Source organism: Dromiciops gliroides, chromosome 6 (assembly GCF_019393635.1).
Source record: "Dromiciops gliroides isolate mDroGli1 chromosome 6, mDroGli1.pri, whole genome shotgun sequence".
Classification (NCBI taxonomy): domain Eukaryota; kingdom Metazoa; phylum Chordata; class Mammalia; order Microbiotheria; family Microbiotheriidae; genus Dromiciops; species Dromiciops gliroides.
In genome coordinates, this window is record NC_057866.1 from 201,573,831 (window position 1) to 201,595,383 (window position 21,553).

General features: G+C 33.7%; 1 pseudogene; it reads right to left on the reverse strand.

Moving 5' to 3' along the window:
• Nucleotides 1-391: 391 nt before the first annotated feature.
• On the reverse strand, nt 392-1,049 carry LOC122732201 (annotated as a pseudogene).
• Between the last annotated feature and the right edge of the window lie 20,504 nt (nt 1,050-21,553).

A 21,553-nucleotide genomic window follows, 5' to 3' on the forward strand; every position in this document is an offset into this window, starting at 1 on the left:
CATTAGAAAAAGGATGATTTGTCTATTAGATTGATTAAAGAAGTTGTAAGTAGCCCCTTTCCCAAATGTCAACAATACTAGTTGGCTAATGATAGAGATTGCAACAGATTTAACCAAGATTTAAACACCAAACAGTGCCATCCCAGAGATAGCCAATAGAGAACCAAGAGAGTTCACTGACCCAAGTGAAAATTTGGTAAAGGCACAAGTAGAAGATTTATGGGTGACCTTCTGTGCCATTTTTATTTAACAATCCATTAGTAGAGCATGTCAAAGACTCCTGACACTCATCACCCAAAAATGTTTAAATCAATTACTGTATGAATACAAGATTGGCAGGATGATATTCCTTCTGGTAGAGATCTTCAAGGGAACTGCAGCCAGAACCCAGTTACTTGTGGAAGTAACTGGGTTTACCATATGTATTTCTTGCCTCAAGGGAGCTCTTTGGTGAGGATACCTTTGGGAAACAGGTTCTTTTTTTTTTTTTTTTTTTGGCTTCCTCTTCAGAGATAGTTGGAATAACCATGACATTATCTCCACATTTCCAGTCAACAGGAGTAACAAACTTTTTTATGTTGTCAGTTAAAGGGAAACAACCACTCTGAGGATCTCATCAATGTTTCTGACAGTAGTTGTTGGTTAGAGGATAGAAAGCTTTAACTTCTTGTTCGGGCTAAAAATAAATATTACACAAGGTGTCAAAGACATGTCCTGCCCATCCCATTCATCTGGGTCTAACATGCCAAACTTGACAGCAAGGTCCTGTTTGTGGAGAAAGGAAGCTCCTCTGTGGGATCATATCCATTGTATGCATTGATATGCTTACTCCAGGCAATATGGTCTGGGACAGAGTCAATAGAAAGGGCAATATCTCTAACATTGCACTTGGCAAATTCTGGAACCAGCTTGACAGCATGGCTCATCTCTGTTGTACACACTGAAGTAAAGTTTCAAGAATGAGAGAAGAGAATACCCCACGAGTCTCTGAGGAAGTTGTGGAAGTGGATGTGGCCTATTGTGGTATCCTCCTGAATTGAAGGACTCATCTCTGAGCAGTAGACCTCTGAGCATGGCAAGAGGGAGAAGCAGGTGGAGGACTGAGCATATAAGGAGAAGTAGCCAAAGGCAACTTGGTGGCATATTGGTGCTAGGTACTCTTGATTGATAGAGCTTTCAGCTAGGTAAAATGATGGCACAAAAGGAGAAAACCAATTCTGAACTGATTATTATTACTTATTGGCTCAATTTTAATACTTGTGACTGTGGAAGCCTGTTTGATTTGGGACTACTGCTCACTCTCCCTCTCTTTTATAGGGAACTACATTTATTTATTTAGCTTTTTATCTATCTATCTATCTATCTATCTATCTATCTATCTATCTATCTATTTATTTATTCATGCATGCATGCATGCATCTATTTATCTATCTACTTATTCATTTATTTGTTTATGTATTTATTTGTTCATTCATTCACTCATTTATTTATCTATTTGCTTTTATTTACTTGTTTATTTATTTATCTTTTGGGGTAGACCAACTAGGGTTAAGTGACTTTCCCAGGGTCACACAGCTAGTAAGTATCAAGTGTCTGAGGTTGGATTTGAACTTAAGTTCTTCTGAATCTAGGGCTGGTGCTTTATATACTGCACCCACCTAGCTGCCCCCAAATATAAACTTCTGCTTAGTGTTTCTTGTTTTTTGTTTGTTTTGTTTTGTTTTTGTGGGGCAATGAGGGTTAAGTGACTTGTCCAGGGTCACACAGCTAGTAAGTCTCAAGTGTTTGGGGCTAGATATGAATTCATGCTCTCTCTGAATCCAGGGATGGTGATTTACACACTGCACCACCTAGCTGACCCCAGGCCCCCTTGCTCTTTAAAACCTGCTAGAACTGGTCTTTCTTTTTATTGCATTTTCACTCAGAGCGTCAGGCAAGAAAAAATGAAGTGACATGGGTTTATTGCACGCAATAGCATAGTATTGCATTTCACTTCCCAAAATTATTCTTTCTGGGCTCATGAAGGTGATATGAAATTATATTAAGATGAAATGCAGATTACTGCCATAAATCTTTCATTATACATCCATAATCATAGAGCTAAAAGGAATCTCCAAAGGTCATTGAATCCACACCATGATTTTAGACAATCCAATCAAAAAATACTTTTAAAAAAGTCAAATAATTTTCTTCTCTAGGGCCCAATTTATCTTTAATGAAGGGACGAAGCAGGGCCGAGCTATGATGTCAGAGAGAAGGCAACTACTTGTCTGAACTCTCCCCAACCCCATATAAAAACTTTAAATAATGCAATAATATCTGAAGATGATTCCTGGAGTAGCAGAACAAACAAAAAAATAGAGTGAAATAATTTTCTAGCCAAAGCCAACTTAGAAGTTCAACAGGAAAAATTCTATTATGACAGGGTGAGAGTGGAGCACAGTCCAGTGCAGGACACACCAGAACAGACCTGCCCCCACAAACACAGACTAGGCCTTGGGAACTACCAAATCAGAAGCAACAAAAACTACTTCTGGAACTAAGCCCACAGATGGCAAAGGAGTTGAACAACTGATAAGAAGGAGATTGCAGGGGTCTCATTGCTGACACTGAGGCAAGACTCTCTTGCTTTGCCCAAATTTGGATCCAGGTTGCAGTACTGGGAGGCAGTCCCAAGGTGGGGAGGAGCACTAGAACATTAAAGCTTCTGAAAATAGTGGAGGAAGGACACTCCTCATAGTTCCAGGGCAGAAAAGAGTGCTCTCACAGAACATAGCACAGGAAAAGAGAGTAGTAAATACACTTCTCCTTTGATCGTACCACTTTGGAAGAATGGACAACTTACAGGTCCCTAGAAGTATCTCTGAAAACAGTTGCACAAAATTTTTGAAGCTTGGAGCATTTCTCCCTCCACCCTGGAAGCAGAGTTTTAAATAAAAGAAGTAGGCAAGGAAAATGATCAAACAATAGAAAAAATATCTGATCATTGATAGTTACTATGGTGATAATGAAGATCAAAACAGACTCAAAAGAGAATGAAGTAAAAGTTCCTACATCCAAAGCCTCCAAGAAAAATATGAATTGATCAATACCCAGAAAATCCACAAAATCATGGGGGAAATCTATGTGTGATAACCCTCAAAATGCCTGAGAATCTGTACCCAGACAAAACCCCTCCCCCTTGCCAGATTGATCATTAACCCTCGGCTTGCATACAGTTAACAACAAAAAAAAAAGAAAAATATTAATTAACTGTCAGCCATGGAAGGGCTTAAAAGAGACTTTTAACATAAAGTAAGAGAGGTAGAGGAAAAATAAGGAAGTGAAAAGAGAGTGACATAAGAAAATCCTAACAGAAGAATCAACAGCTTGGTAAAGTAGTCACAAAAAATACTGAAGAAAATAACACCATAAAACAGATTAGGCCAAATGGTAAATGAGGTTAAAAAAACCAAAAACCAAAAACCAAAACCAAAACAATGAATAGAAGGATGCCTTGAAAAGCAGGACTGGTCAAATGGAAAAAGAGGCACAAAAATTCACTGGGGAAAAGCAAAAACAAAACAAAATGAATGAACAAAAAAAGCTCCTTAAAATGTAGAATTGGCCAAATGGAAATTGTTGTACAAAAGCTTACTGAAGAAAATAATTCCTTAAAAATTAGAATTGGAATGGAAACCAATGACTTTATGTGAATTTAAGAAACAACTAAACTGGAGCAGCTAGATGGTGCAGTGGATAAAGCTCTGGCCCTGGATTCAGGAGTACCTGAGTTCAAATCCAGCCTCAGACACTTAACACTTACTAGCTGTGTGACCCTGGGTAAGTCACTTAACCCCAATTGCCTTACCAAAAAAAAAAAAAAGAAACAACTAAACCAAACCAAAAGAATGCAAAACTAGAAGACTTAGAAATATCTCTTTGTAAAACAAACAAACAAAACAAGTGACCTAGAAAGTAGATCCAGGAGAAGTTATTTAAGAATTATTATACTATCTGAAAGCCATGATAAAAAAAAAAGTCTAGACATCATCTTTCAAGAAAGTATAAAAGAAAATTGTCCTGATTTTCTAAAATCAGGAAGTACAATAGAAATTGAAAGAACCCACTGAATCACCTCCTGAAAGAGATCCCAAAATGAAAACTTTTAGGCATATTATTCTCAAATTCCAGAGCTCTTATGTCATGGAGAAAATATTACAAGTAGCCAGAAACAATTCAAGGATTGTGTAGCCACAGTCAGCATAACACCAGCTTCCACATTAAAGGATCAGAGGGCTTGGAATAAGATATTCTGGTAGGGAAAGGAACTGAGATTACAACCAATAATCACCTACCCAGCAAAACTGTGTATAATACTTTAGGGGAAAAATGGGAATTCTTTTTTTTTTTTATGGGAAAGGGCAATGAGGGTCAAGTGACTTGCCCAGGGTAACACAACTAGTAAGTGTCAAGTGTCTGAGACCAAATTTGAACTCAGGTCATTCTGAATCCAGGTCCAGTGTTTTAAATACTGCACCACATGTCTGCCCCCAGAAAAAATGGGAATTCAATGAAAGAGAGGACTTTCAGGCATTCTTGATGAAAATACCTCAACTGAATAGAAAATTTGACTTTCAAATACAAGACTCTAGAGAAGCACCAAAAAAGTAAATATGAAAAAGAAACCAGAAGTAATGTTAAAAAGTTAAACTGTTTACTTTCCTCCATGGGAGGATGATACTTGTATTTCCCAAGAAATTTCTTATTATTAGGGCAGTTGACATGACTACATAGACAGAGGGTACAGGTGTGGGTTGAATATGAAGGGAATATATCTAAGGGGTGAGAGAGGAATGCACTGGGAAAAGTGTAAAGGGAGAGGTGGAATGGATTAAATTATCTCACATAAAGAAGCAAGAAAAAGCTTATACAATAGAGTGGAAGATGGGGAAAGTGAGTGGGAGTGAATGAACCTTAAATAACATACACATTCAATTGGATATAAAAATCTATCTTACACTGCAGGAAAGTAGAAAGGGAAGGGAATAAGGGGGTGAGATAGGTGACAGAATGAAAAAAGATTTGGGGAGGAGTTAGAAGCAAAACACTTTTTTAGGAGAGACAGGGTGAAAGGAGAGAAAATGGAATAAATGGAAGACATAATTTGATGGAAGGAAAAACAGGGATAGTAACTGTGAAAAAAAATGTGAAGCTAGTTTGTCTAATAAAGACCTCATAACTCAAACATATAGAGGACTAAGTCATATTTGTAAAAATAAAAGTCATTCCCTAAATGATAAATGACCAAAAGGTATAAACAGTTTTCAGATGAAGTAATCAAGCTATCTATAGCCATATGAAAAATAAAATGTTCTAACTCACTATTAATAGGAAAGAACAAAATAAAAACAATTCTGTGGTACTAACTCATACCTATTAGATTACCTTATAGGACAGAAGCAGAAAATGATAAATATTTGGGGGTGTGGAAAAATGATACATTAGTGCACTATTGGTGGTGATGTGAACTTATTTAACTGTTATGTAGAGATATTTGGAACTATGCCCAAAGGGATATAAAACATGCATATTCTTTGACCTAGCAATACCACAACTATGTTTGTATCCAAAAAAAGATAAAAACAAACAAACAAACAAAAAAATGAAATGGACCTATATGTACAAAAATATAGCAGCTCTGTTCTTTTGGCAAAGAATTGTAAATTGAGGTATGCCTATTAATTGTGGAATGTCTGAACAAATTGTGTTATGTGATTATGATAGAATACTATTGTGCTATAAGAAATGAGGAACAATATGCTCCCAGAACGATTGACATGACCTGATACAAAGTGAAATAAATATACAGTGTATGAAGTAATAAAAATGTTGTAAGATGGTCAGCTATGAATGTCTTCATTAATCCCAGCAAAACAATGATACAAGACAACTCAGAAAGACTTATGAGGAAAAATACTATCCCTCCCCAGAGAAAGGACATATAGTCTGAATGCAGACTAAAGTCTATTTTTTAAACTTTATTTTTCTTGAGATTTTTTTTTTGTGGGTGGGAAATGTCTGTTTTCTTTGACAACATGACTAATATGGAAATGCTTTTCATGACTAAACATGAATATCCTATATGAAATTGCTTGCCTTTTCAAAGGGGGTGTGGGGGAATGGGAAAGAATTTGGAACCCAAAGTTTTGAAGAATAGATTTTAAAATTATTTTACATGTAATTGGGGAAAATAAAATACTAAATAAATTTAAAAATAAATCATGGAGGAATATTAAATAAATTAAATTTGTTTCCAGAGATGAGTGAATGAATGAAGAACATGCATAAGAAAATGTTCACAGATGTTTGGTGGTCATTGATTTTTTAAATATCATGTCTAAAGACACATTTCACTAACCCATGGCCTTTTAAATAGGCATACAATCAACTAGGTTAGGTAAATTAATTACTGATTATCCTTCCAGCTATGGATAAATTCATAAATACAAGAATAAAGAATCATTTGGAAGGTGTAGAACACTCAACTATGTATAATTAAGTCAGTGTTTGACAAAGTTGTTTCATAGGCCTCTGGTGTATAAGGTTTACTAGATCTAATTGCAAAAATGTTGGTATCAATTAGACACCTAGAAGAGTCATAACATTTTTCTTTAGTAGGGCCTTCTTGCCTAAAGGTTATGTCATATTCCAGATCCCCCTCTACACTATAGTCCTGACAATGACTCATGAACTAGGGACATAGGGATGAGTTTCCAAAAAGGGAGCAAAAATCCTAGCATTAAATATATAACCTTTTCCTACTTTTTGATACCTTTCTCACCTCCCTTGCTGCCAGCTTGGATCTAGGAACACATTAACTTCCATCTCTACTTGCACAAAGAAGATACTCTATCCACCAAATAAATATGATAAAAGTTAAAAAGAGGGAGACTAAACATCTTGTGTGTACTTTCATCAAAACATGCCTCCTACCTCAGTACAATTCTAGCTTTGAATATCGGAAATTAATAGTCTTTGCCCTTGATTGTAGTAATTTGCATCCATACATTCTAGCATTATAATATAGATTTCAAAATGTTCAACACCCAAAATAGTTTGGGGGAAAAAAAACTTTGGCTTTGGTGTTTAAAATACTAGAATCATTAGATAAATTTCCACATTAAAGAAAAGAGGACAAGTGGAAGGCATTTTTTCATAAAAGTAAAGATAAATGCAATGTGTCATGTCCCTACCACTATAACCTAAATTTAATATTACTTTTTGTGGAAATGGAGAAAGTAATGATCATTATACTCTAAACAATAGTCCCTTCTATTATTTGCAGAAAATGTCCTTTTTTTGAAACCTGGATTATTTAATCCTAGTACCTTTATGTTTTTATATCCCCACTTTTCAACTCAATTACATTGGTCTCATTTGAGATCATAAACCATGGGATGTTAGAGCTAAAAGAGACAATATAATCCAAACTCCCATTTTACAGAGGAGAAAAATGAGAAGCAAAGGTTTTAAATAACTTAGCCAAGGCTCCACAACTATCTACTGATAAAGACAGGACAAGTATGCAGATTTATTAACTCTTAGTCTAATGCTCTGTTTGTCACATCAAATAACCCCTTTTGCTTTATATCTTGCCATTAAACAAAGAGGCTGCAACTATATGACATAAAAGAACTGAACAATTTTATTTATTCATTCAACAAGCATTTTTGAATCTTAATCATAAGGCCATAGAAAATGTGTTCACAATTGGTATGTTTCACCCCCTGAGATAAATATGTGTCATGGCAAATATATGGGTTAGCTGGAGGCAAGATAGGCTAAGAATCCAGTCTATAGATTCCATTTGGTTTCTTTGCTAAGCAGTCAGTTGTCCTACCTCTTTGAATGGTGACATTATCTGTTCACCTTGCCCCAGGATCATCAAACTATGTTTTGCTTTAGAAAAGTGATGTTTTGGAACCAAGACAGCTTTATACCCTCAAGCTGCTTTTAACATTTGTAAAAAGTGCCTGTGGTCCTCAGTTACACTTTATGCTTTCTAAGCAGTCATGGACCCTAATTTTCAGCTAAAAATAAATTTAGGTAAGGTCACCTCCAACTCTAAAATTCTTATGTTTTCAATGTTGTAGATGGGGATAGATTGTTTGACAATTGAATAGATATTTTTGATTATTATGAATAGTTTAATTTTGAAAGTATTAGAGCTGGAAAGGTAATTCATTTAGTCAACCCACTTCACTTTAAAGAAGAGAAAATGTAAACTCAGATACTATAAGCTATTTTACCAAAAAAGCATGGTTTCTGAGAAGAAGAGTTGGAACGTAGACCTCTTAATGTCCAAGACAGGGAACTATCCACCTATCCTCTCTCTCTCTCTCTCTCTCTCTCTCTCTCTCTCTCTGTCTGTATATATGTATGTATATGTGTATGTATGTGTATATGTATGTGTATGTGTATGTATGTATATAAGTATGTATATATATCACTCAAATATCACTCAAAACTTCCTTTTTGGAGATAACTAATATAGGAAATAAAAATGTCAAGTAGTTGGCAGAAATAATGTACAATCAAAAATTTTTAAAGATGTTATTTTGTACAACTATTATCAGGGAAGCCTTCATATAGGTGAAATTTTATATGGTTCTTGGGAAGAGGAGACAGTTGGGGACAGACAAAAAGAAAAGGAGAAAATAGCCATGAAAGAACACAGGCAATACAAGGCAATAAATTTTTGAGGAACAATGTGTAAAACTGACTTGGCTGAAGAGGAGAAATCATGTTAGTGAGAAGTCCATTGAGTGAAATAATAGCAGAAAAGTAGGTGATAGACAAACACAATACCAGACTAACGATTCTAATTTATCTCTTATGTGTAAGAATGATGTATCATCGATTATCCAAAGCACATAACATAATTACTTTGTGAGGAATGAAGACTTTTTGATTAAATTGCATAATCAGAAACAGGTTTACCTATGCTGTTCACACTTAGTTCTGATGATTTGATTCAATTTTTAAAATTACTCACCTAGCAAAGGCAAAAATTTTTGGGATAATCAATGGTGGACCACCAATGATTTAGAAAGATTTATTTGACAGTGGTAAAAGAAAAAATGGGATAAAATTGGTGAGACTGGAGGCAAAAGATATGTTGGGAGATTATTGTAATAATCGGGTTATGAGATGATAAGTGTTTGAACTAGGGTGGTAGCAATGGGAATAATAAGGAACTGATGAGAGAGATTATAAAGGAAGACTGTACAGAACTTAGTAACTGTTTGGGGCTTAATGCTTATTTTTTCCATTTCACCCTTCACTTTCTCATATGTACCATTAAATTGCTAATGAAGATGACAAATTTGAGCTAGGAGGGAGCAGAGAATCATCATGTTCAAATTTCACATTTTACAGATCAGATAACTGAGACCCAGGAAGGTAAAACTCCTTGCCCAAGACTATCATATAATTTTCTTTTCTTTTGTTTTTTGTTTTTTGAGGGGTTTTTTTATTTTTTCCAGAAAAAGATGAGAGATGAATCCATTGATTGGTCAGTATCTTTTCTTATTTATGGTCTGACTCTAATTTCCAGAAAAAAATTAAAGTAACATTTATTAAGAAAAACAGATTATAAAGGGAAATTGGAACACTAATGCATTATTGGTGGAGTTATGAACTGTTCCAACCATTCTGGAAATCAATTTGGAACTCTGCCCAAAAGGTTATAAAACGGTGTATACCCTTTGACCCTGCAATATCACTATTAAGGCTATATTCCAAAGAAATCACAAAAAATGGAAAAAGGATCTGCATGAACAAAAATATTTATAGCTGGCCTTTCTGTGTGATGAGGCATTGGAAATTGAGGGAATTTCCATCAACTGGAAATGAATGAACAAATTGTGGTATACAAATGTAATGGAATGCTATTATGCTGTAAGAAATGATTAGCAGGCAGATTTCAGAAAAACCTGGACTTACATAAACTGATGCTTAGTGAAGTGACCAGAACCAAGATAATATTATACACAGAAATAACAACATTGTGTGATGATCAGCTGTGATCAACTTAGCACTTCTCAATAATAGATGATCCAAGACAATGCCAAATGACTCATGATGGAAAATGCTCTCCACATCCAGAAAAAGAACTATGGAGTCTGAATGCAGATTGAAACATACAATTTTCACTATTTTGTTTCTTCTTTCTTGTGTTTTTCTCCTTTTTATTCTGATTCTTCTCTTACAACATGAGAAATATGGAAATATGTTTAACACCATTATAATATATAAACTATGTCAGATTGCTTGCTGGATGCAGGAATGGGGAGGGAAGGGAGAGGGGAGAAAAATTTGGAACTCAAAATCTTACAAAAATGAATTTTGAAAACCATCTTTACATGTAATTGGGAAAAAGTAAATAAAATATTAAAAAAGAAGGCTCTTCATGAATTTTATTCGTATATTCTCACCCCAAATGATAAATTAATTAAATAATCTTACATATAATATATAAAATATTTTATATAATTTTAATAATATATACTACTTATACACACACACACACACACACACACACACACACTGCCTAAAAGAGACATAGTCAGGCACCTTTCCTACTAAGAGCTTTCCATACTTCTGTCCTTTTCACATCCAGATAGGAATAGGGTCAAGCCTCACTTCAGCCATTTGGCTTTTTGAATGAATCCCAGTTCCATTTATATGGCCATCCCCTCTAAATAATGAGGTTTGCCAACCAGTACCAGTTAAATACTGTTTGAACATGCTCCAAATAAAGTAGTAGGGCATTTCTATTATATGTCATAATTTCTTTCCAGAAACAAGTTTCTTTGGCCAAATGGGGAAAACTTTCCTGTCCACCTACCTCATTAGACTAGAAAGTCACAAAATTAAGACTAGGTCTACATATGCAATGCTTTCATAAATCAGTTATCTCAATGATTTGGCTACTCCCTCTGATGGAATAATTCTCAACCCACTTCATCTTTTCTTCCTGTGTAATCCTTGTCAGTGTCTTTCCTGTGTCATTCTTAGGGCATTTACCTAACATCAGACATTTAACTCCTTTTTCATTCATACTGTACATCTCATGGATCATAGCTTATAGTCTTCTTATATTTAAGCTATTGATGGTAATATACTATAGCTCAGCCATAACTCCATCCAAATTTCTGTTGCCCTTTGAATCAGGTACAATTCTGATACTTTTGAAATTGATGCATTATATATTTATCATATAACATCACTAGGAGAATAACAGTATGTATATATATATATGTGTGTGTGATTCTAATAACTTTGAAATCATATTTTAAAAATAAACTGAATTAATATAACTATGGTAATTTGTTGCCCCTACTCTAATCAGTGTTTTGTTTATAGAAACAAATTGTAAACAGTGAAAAATCTAAAAAATAATAATTCTTATTTTTCTCCACTATTCGATGTTGTAGAAAACATTTCCAAAAGTATGTCATTTGCTATACACACCTATACATACATGTATGTGTATGCATATATGTATATGTATATGTATATGTATATGTATATGTATATGTATATGTATATGTATATGTATATGTCTGTATAGGTGTGTGTGTATTTTTTTCAGATGAAACTAATATATCCTGATCTGGAAAAAAAATCAAGGGAATATATCCAAGACACCAATGTCTATTCCAAAATATTTTAGGTACATTTGAAAAAAGAAAAAAAATATATTGTTTTAAAATAATGTGACTATAATGTGCTTTGCTCATTTGAGAATAAGAATAAAAATACACTACTTTCAATTTTTTGTAGAAATTTAATTTGGAAATTTATTGATTGCCTACATAAAATATTTTTAGCTGTTGTTGAACTTAACTGTGGAGTATTTAATAGACATAAGCAGGAATGGAGTAGGAATTGTTCCCTACAAGTAAAATTGTGACAGAAGGTGACATTTTATTTTTCTTGTTCAAGGAGGTAGAGTCTGTTGACATTTTTCCTTTTTAGAGAAAGAATTAAATTATTCACTGAAATCTTCAGGGACTTGTGTTGGTAGATACTAAAGTGAAAACTGAAAATGGAATATTTATCCCTAGCACTGTATACAACCAAACTTGTCTACAGATCAAAGAGATACAGAAAATAAATTCATTTTTGAATCACTATTTATTTTTTAAATTGTTTTTTTCTGACTACAAAAGTTAGATAATAATCTATTGCCAATAAAATTTCTCTATCTCTTTTTTTGTATTTCCTCAGTGAAATTATGTTGCTTCTTCTTTACTTAATATTTGCATGCTCAGTTTATTTTTTCTTAAAAGAGCTAACAATATAATTATGTTTCAACTTTAAAAATTACTATTGTGTATCATGTTATGCCAATGATTTTTAATGCAGTAGATAACATGAAAATAATATTCAAATAATATTTCATGAGGAAAGTTTATTTTGTAAAATACTGAATATTTCAATTCTAAAACTTTTCTCTTACCTGAAATTTTAGGTTTATGATGATTTCTATTGCAATGATATTCCATAAAAATCATTTATCTCTCTTTCTGTCTAGCTAGCTAGCTATCTGTGTCCAAGTCTATGCACCTCTGAATTCACAGAAGAGGGGAAACCCATTAAGTGTAAACTCCTTCCACTGATACAGAAAAGGAACTTTTTTCTTTTTGCTATAATTACTTTGTTGTCATATAGCCTTAGAGGATTACCTGGGGCAAAAATATTTTAAATAACTTGATTGATAAGTGTCTGTGAGAAATAAGCCTTAAACTCAACTTTTCCCAGCTCCACTACTGGCCTTCTATCCACCATGCCATGCAATCTCTCATTATCACATGTATTAATTATTAATTAACACAATTTGTTGTTTCTTGAACCCATTTTGCCTAGTCAGTGTTTCCATAACATTGTGGACATATCCCCCCATTTAATTAAGATATTAAGATTAATCACACATACAAACATACACACACACACACACACACACACACACACATATATATATATATATATATATATATAATGATTATGGTTAGAATCTCTTTATCTTTCTTCTTCCTTTATCAGCAAAAACCAAGATTATTAGTTTTCATAAACCTCCCTTAAGAAGGAATATTACTTTAGAAAGGGTAGTAAAGTTATTATTGCTCATTTTTCTGTGATTTTGTCTTTTTTCTTCTTCTACAGAAAAAAAGATTTCAAACTGTCAAGAATACTTTTTCTTTAATGTGTCAAAGTATATTTTTAATTTAAAACTCAGTCTTAATTTACTCTATTTTATGGTATATCTCTAAATTATTTTCTGTAGGTAATTATATTTTTGTTTTGCTAAAATAATTTCACTACTCATTGAAATAAAATAAAATAATTATTCTTCAAAACTACAGTTTCATGTGTGTAACATTTTTCCTTTGTATGAGAGACTTTATTAGGCATTTGTAGGTCTTTTAAAATGACTAACATAAGCAACAAAAAATTACATCAATGAAAATGATACAACGTAGGAAAATGTAGTTCTTTCTGTGGCAGGAAATTTCAGATTAAAATTATGAATACATATATTGTGATAAACCATTAGGGTGGGGTGGTTATCATGAAAACTTTTCACCCTTGGAGAGACAGCAATGTGTCAGCTGTAATCTTTTATGTACAAAGACCTTGGAGACAGTTATTGTGGTAATAGCACCTGCTGATTTGGACTCACTGACATGACACAACTTCCTACATTTTAACTCAGAAAAAAATTAACCAGCATTTAAGTTTACTGCTTTTACCAAAGGACACTTCTAATTAATTTGAGAAAGGTTAAACACCTTTATCTGCAATGGTAATCCACCACCACATTCTAGTGTTAGACAGCCAATTAGAGAAACTTTTCAGTGAATCTAACCTGAAGAAAGGCATTTTTTCTGTTACATAGATGAGCTTGAGATGCTTGCTATGGATTGAAGCAACAGTGTTTACACATAAAAAAGTGGTTATCTAAGTTAAGTAGATTTAAGATTAACTATTACCAATATCAGTTACCACTGATATAAATCATTTACTAAATTAACTCCTTTTATATTTGCAAAGGATGTTTCTTTAAGATGAGGTAATTAGTTTATGCACTATGCCAGTTAAACATTAATGAATCTAACCTGTCAATTTTTTGGGTAAGTAAATTAAGATCTAGAAGAATGAAATGACTTGTCTGATGTTACTGAGGTAAAATGTAGCAGAGTTGTTAATTGATCTTATTTTTTGCCCTTCTGATTCCAAAATCCATTTTTCTGGAATATCTCATCAAATTAATAGATCAGTCTGTCACATATGAATACATTGATGTAATTTAAATGTTTGGATTCAAATGAAAGTTTGTAAAACACCTTGTAATCTCTATTTAACTGTCAAATGTTTGAAAACTGATAGAAAAACTTTTGTCCATGATGACATATTAATCAAATACTGTAGAAACTGCATAGTCATTCAATCCATCCATTAAGTAAGGAAGTCTTTATTAAGAGCCTCCTATATACTAGGCATTCTTCTTGGTGCAAGGGTTGTGAAGCCAGTTGCAAAAGAGCTCCTGCCCTCAATGAGTTTTTAGTCTAAAAGGGAAGAGAACATGTATATGTAGAAGGAAGTTGTGATTTAAATCAAGACATTTTTATTTTATTTTTTTAAAGTTTAGTTTTAATATGATATCATTGCCAATATTACTATTATGTGAGGAGGATTATTTCATAGTCACTATGGAATAACAAGCATAATTTGAATAGAATCAATGAATTTTTTTTTGCAAAGCACTTTGCAAAACATAAAGCACTATATAAATGTCAGCTATAAGTCTTTTCTCCCTCAGTCACTCACAACTGATTTTGTGTATTAGTATATCATTTGCTCTTACAGCAGTATCCTCCTGAGATGGAACATAGTTATTATTTGTCAAATTGTTCAAATGAAAGGACTAAGGTGAAATCATTTGTTCATGCTCACAGAGACAGTTGTGGAACCTGAAATAAAATCCCTGTTTTGCTATTCCCAGACTAATATGCTTTCCACTAGAATACCCTGCTGCCATTAGGTGCAACATCACAGACATGAAAGAGAAAACTTTGACTCCCTAATCAAATGCCTCATACAACAGAAAAATTTCTATTAGTCTCCGATCTTACATCAATAGACCATTAAACACACTCTCTAGTGACCACAGCCCCTGTTGTGACAGCCTGTATTGTGTGACTGGGGAAATTGTTCTGTGTATTGTGAAACTCAAACCAACAGATCAACATTATCTCATAGCAAAGTTAATGATTTGAGTTCATTACTAAATTGAAACAGTATGAGAAAAATATTTTCAATTTCCTTCCTTCCTTCCTCCTTCCTTCTTTCTTTTTTTCCTTCCTTCCTTCCTGGAAAGCAGGTTTAGTTTATGAATGGAAGAATAATGAACAGGGTCAGAAAGAAAAGAAAAAAACATGGAATTAATAGATATTCAGAGAATGAAAGTATGTGCATATTCATATGTGTATTTGAGGGAACATGAAAGGGGAAAAAGGGAAGGAAAGAAGTGTGGGGAAAGAAGAAAGGAGCAAAATGATAATGAAAGCAAATCTAATGAAAGAGGCAATCTAATTTTAGTTCTAACAATTATTACCCATGTAACAATAGGAAAATCTTATAACTATTTTGGCTTTCCTGATGTGCAAAATGGAGAGTCAGGAATATAAATGGAACGAACAGAAAGAATAATAAAAAGCAATCTGAATACTATATAAGCATAGTACCAAGCTTATATCAGCAAATGAATTAAGAGAAGGCACCTCTTCCTTTTCTTTGAAGGGGTTAGAGAATAATGGAGATGGACTATTGCTTAAGCTCTTATAGACAAATGATGTGTTTATTTTTAACTGATTTTTTAAAATCTAATTTATTTTATGTCCTTATTACAAGGACTCATTGGCTATGCATTAAATCAGAGGTATACATTAAGAAATTATGGTGAAAGAAAAACACAAAAAAATAATAATATTTTTAAATATAGGGAATTGGGCTTGATACTGCCTAAGCTACCTTTCAGATATATACCTAACACTTTCAATAATATATACATGTTTAACTCCCCTTAGTTTGTCAGTATAGTGATCAGTGATGTAAGGATGTAATACTTAGGAATTAACTATGGAAACAGAGAATACTCTAACCCAGAGTGATAAGAACCAATGGTATTTGATCTTGCCATTGGAGAAGAAAGAGGTAGAAAATCCATCTTGGTAGAGCCACACCTAGTGGGTGAACAGACTGGAGTCAGTGTGATGTTCTTGGTGACATGGAAAACTATGCTGTAAATTGAATGATTCAGAGTCTGCCAAAAGTTAATAGGAATTTTGGGAGAAATCAAACTTCCAAAGAAGTTTGGACTTCCACTTCTTTCTCCTTTCCACTCAAAGAAGCTTGGCTTAACCATGTGGCAACTTCTTGTTTCCTTTCTTCCTAGTTGAGGAATGAGAAAATGGAGAAGAGAGAAGTAGCCTGTCCTTCCTCTTGATATTCTTATGGCTTAATTTTCCTTATGTTCAACTCGTCATTACTCCATGGACCATATTAAGTTAGTCCCTTCTTTCCTCCACTATCTCCCAAAGTCTGTACAAGCTCATGTTCATTGTTTCCATAACATTATTTGTCTTAATCCTCTGTCATCCTCTTCTCCTTTTGCCTGCAATCTTTCCAACATCTGGGTCTTTTCCAAGGATTCCTGTCTTCTTATTATGTGGTAAGTATTTAAACTTCAGCTTCAGTATTTGACCTTCCAATTAATAGTTTAAATTAATTTCTATAAGCATTGGCTGATTTGATCTCCTTGCTTTCTAAAAGACTCAAAAGTTGAGTAATCACTCAGACTTCCTGACACAATTACTCCAAAATAAGCCCTCCAAACACAGCCAGCAGAACCCACAAAAAGATGGCTGAGGTTATTTTCCAGCCAAAGACAGCTTGTAAGTTCTGCAGTAGGGGGAGCTGAGCTGGGAGTAGAGTTCAGCCTCATGATCACACCAACACAGATCGAGCGATAGGCAGGCTGTGCCAGAGAAACTTCATCTCTGAATCAGCTGCTATGCTGGAGTCTTCTGACACTAAGCTCATGGTTGGTGAGAGGACTGAACAGCTGTCCAGGTTGTTGTCTATGGGGTATATCCAGGAGCTAAGGGGAATTTGGATACCCTATCCTAGCAGGGAACCAAGAAGAAACCTTGAGAAGTTGGGGAGGGGTGCAGACTCATCAGAGCTAACAACCAACAGCACTCAAAGTTTTGATGCCTGATTAATTAGCAAGTTGGCTTGGGATTATATATGGACCAGAGAAAAGACTAGGCAAGTAAATAAACTGCCCCTCATTAAATCATATCCCCTGGGACCCCCTGAAGCTTGGGACAGTATATACTGGAAGCAGGACCCCACACTAAGCAAGAGTTAAAAGTCAAGTAAAAGATAGGAAAGATGAGCAGACAGAGAAAGCTGCTAGCCATAGAAAGCTTCTTTAGTGACAAGGAAGATCAATGTGTACCCTCAGAAGAGGATAGCAACATCAGGGACCCTACATCTAAAATTTCCAAGAAAAATATGAATTGGTCTCAGGCCATAGAGGCTCTCCAAAAGGACCTTGAAGATAAAGTTAGAGAGGTAGAGGAATAAATGGAAGGAGAAATGAGAGCAATGCAGGAAAGGCATGAGAAAAAAGTCAATAGTTTGAAAAGCCAAATGGAAAAGGAGATACAAAAGCTCTCTGATGAAAATAATTGCCTAAGAATTAGGATTGAACAAATGGAAACTAGTGACTTTATGAGAAACCAAGACACAATAAAGCAAATCGAAATTAATAATAAAAAAAAGAAGGCAATATGAAATATCTTCTTGGAAAAACTGCTGACCTGGAAAATTGATCCAGGAGAGATAATTTGAAAATTATTGGTCTACCTGAAAACCATGATCAAAATAAGAGTTTAGACATCATCTTCCAAGAGATTGTCAGGGAAAAATTGCTCTCAGATTCTAGAAAAATAAGGTTAAAAAAAATTGAAAGGATCCACTGATCACCTCCTGAAAGAGATTCCAAAAGGAAAATTTCCATGAATATTACAGACAAATTCCAGAGTTTCCACTTAAATTCCACTGAACTACCACAACAGAAATAAAAGCACATGTATGTATGTATGTATGATGATGAGCACCATCATCATCATTCCCTACTTCAAACGTTCTTAAAAATATTTCATGAACTATGTTTGCAGTCTGATGAATCCTATGGATTCCTTCTCAGAATAATCTTTTAAAATGTCTAAAATAAAACACAATATTCAATTATATTAAAATATAGTTATATACATACATATATAAACATGCATATATCTCTATCATCTATCTATCTCTGTCTATCTATTTATCTATTTAATCTTCCATCTATCCATCTCTGTCTACATATCATCTATTTTTTCTAGCTAGCTAAGTATGAGCCCCAGTTAAGAATTCCTGACATACAGAGCCGCTAGGTGGCACAATGGATAGAGCACCGGCCCTGGAGTCAGGAGTACCTGAGTTCAAATCTGGCCTCAGAAACTTAACACTTCCTAACTGTGTGACCTTGGGTAAGTCACTTAACCCCAATTGCCTCACTAAAAAAAAATAAGAAAACAAAAACAAAAGCAAAAAAAGAATCCCTGACCTAGAAGTATAAAATAAATAAGAACCACAGAGATAAAAGTCCAATAAAGATAAGGTCTAGAGAATCTGTCACAAAAGTTGCTGAGGCTTTCTATCATTTATTTCAGTCTGAGGAACCATCATGTCTCAGCTACTCTAGACTGGGGACAAGATCTTGACATTCAAAAATTTTCCCCATAACCTTGGAAAGAATTGCTAGCAAAATTCCCAGACATTTCCACCAGATCTCATAAGTAAGAATATAATTGTATTCTTGAGTATTTATGGACATCTAAGTGGCATAATGGATACAGTGTTAGGCCTATAATCAGAAAGACTCATCTAAGTTGAAATACGGCCCCAGATACTGACTAGCTGTGTGGCCCTGGGCAAGTCATTTAACCTTGTTTGCCTCAGTCCCTCATCTGTAAAATAAACTGGAGGAGGAAATAATACACAATTCTAGTATCTTTGCCAGGAAAAGCCCAAATGGTATCATAAAGCATCAGATGCAAATGAAAGGACTGCACAACTATAAATAAATGAACAAACATACAAAGAGATAACTAAATAAATAGATAAACAAAATGAATAAATTAAATAAATGAATACACTCAACTAAGTATATACAATGAATAAAACACACAACTATATGCACAATACATATACATATTGACATACGTGCAAATGAACACACATGTGTCTGCAATGTATGCTTATAGGAATGTGTACATACATACATATACATAAGTACATCAACCTATATACACATACACACATATGTGTATATATACATATACACACATGTTCATCAGTATCTCCACACACATTTCTATTTATTTTATTTTTACTACTACTAAAACTGTAACTATTACTAGTTCTACTCCTGTAGCACATGGGGTCTTCATGTTTGCTGCACATGATCCTTGTACTATATAGAAGACCTTCACATTTGGAACATATTTTCAGAAATAAATGAGGGAAAAAAGATGATGAAAAAACTGATTGTGTCAAAAGATCTATGGCAAAAAAGATGTAAGCTCTAGTAATAATCATTTTGACATTGAGTTCTTAAACACTGATATGATTCATTGAAGGTAGCTAGGAAGTTTCCTTTCCTGGAAGTTTTAAAAATAGGGTAAAATTCTCAACTACCTGGGATAGTTTGAAGAAATTAAGAATAAGAAATGTCTTCCTATCTATAACTTGATGGATATACTTTATGAATTACTGTCTACTTCAAATTGTGTTATAGCTGTTTTCTTTAATTACCACTTTTTTTGGTTTCCACTTCTGTTTTTAATTTTTATTTAAGGCATTTACATTCATTTGGTCAGATCCCTTCATTCAGACAGTTTACCCAAGGAACAAAGCTACATTCTGAAACTTCAGGAACACTACAGATCAAGTATTGCAATAATAATTTACCAAATGATGCCTCCTTTTCTTTTCCAAAAGGAGCTCAAATACCAGGATAATATAGCCTAATGTGCATTAAAAATGAATGTTATTGCATGCATTTTTTATCATCCAATTTGAAGTACCCTCATCTCTAATTTGACAATATCCACATAATGCAAGTTAAAATATTATTACAAAATAATGATTTAGTGTGCTTTAAATATGCTTAGGAAATAAGATTAAATAATTTTATTTTTGGAACCAGCCTTCTTATGAGCCACAATTCATGAAATACTCCTAAGGAGTAATGTGCTCATTCATATGAAATCAATTCATCTTTATGGACTTTGTTGTGATCAAGTTAAATTAGTTGGTATGAGAAAATACTTCAAAGGAGTATTTAACCGTATTGATTCAAGCCAGGAGGAATGATTATGAAAAAAAATCTTTGAAAAGATAGCAACTGGGGAACAATAATTTCATTAAATATCTATGTTAAAATTTATGGATACAAAATCTGTAGGGCATTGTAATTAATCTATAAGATTAATAGTTCATCAAAGAATATGATAGAGATATGTGATGTATGATGAATACTTTTCTCATGAATAAGTTTATTTTCAAAAACCTCTAAATGTATGATTTCATGAAATGTAAGGAATCACAAAGATCTAATCCAATTGTGAGATTTTATACTTTTACCTGTTGTATAAACCTTATATTTGGTTCCCAAAATACAAAAGGAAGATAATTCACTATTAAGTCACAAGTATTTAAGATAATGCACATGATAGTATGGATTAAATTTGTGACAAAATATGAATAATAGGGATTAATTTGTTCTAACATTTCATCTTCCATATACAGATTAAATCTGCAATAATTTAATTTCCCTGAAACATGAACTCTTGCCAAAAAGTCCCTCCAAGTCTATGAGGCTTAACCAGTGAGCTAATAATAAAGAGTAATTTGAAAATCATGCCATGATTAGCTAAGCTGCCAGGAAATATTAAAAACATACAATAAGATTATGTAAAATGGACAACTCCATATGATAATGTTGAAAAATGAGATCACAAGAAAAAAATTTTAAAACTGTAAATATCTAATAAGATAAAATGCATTAGTTATCAATGTAAACTCATATAGTTAGGTTCCAAAAGTCTACTATCCATTTATGGGGGCCATGGGAATGACAAGGCTGCAATAGTCATTAAAAAGAACTGAGGCTTTTGAGATATAGCAATTTCTGGAAGTCAGGAGATTGAAAATTACAGAACTGAATGTCAAAGGTCTACTCCTTTGTTTTGTGACCTTGGGACACATGCACACACACACATACACACACACACACACACACACACACACACACATGAACACACAGGTATATGTGTATGTTGTCTTTTGTACTTCATTCTCAAAGAGGTCAATGACATTGGGAGGTGAC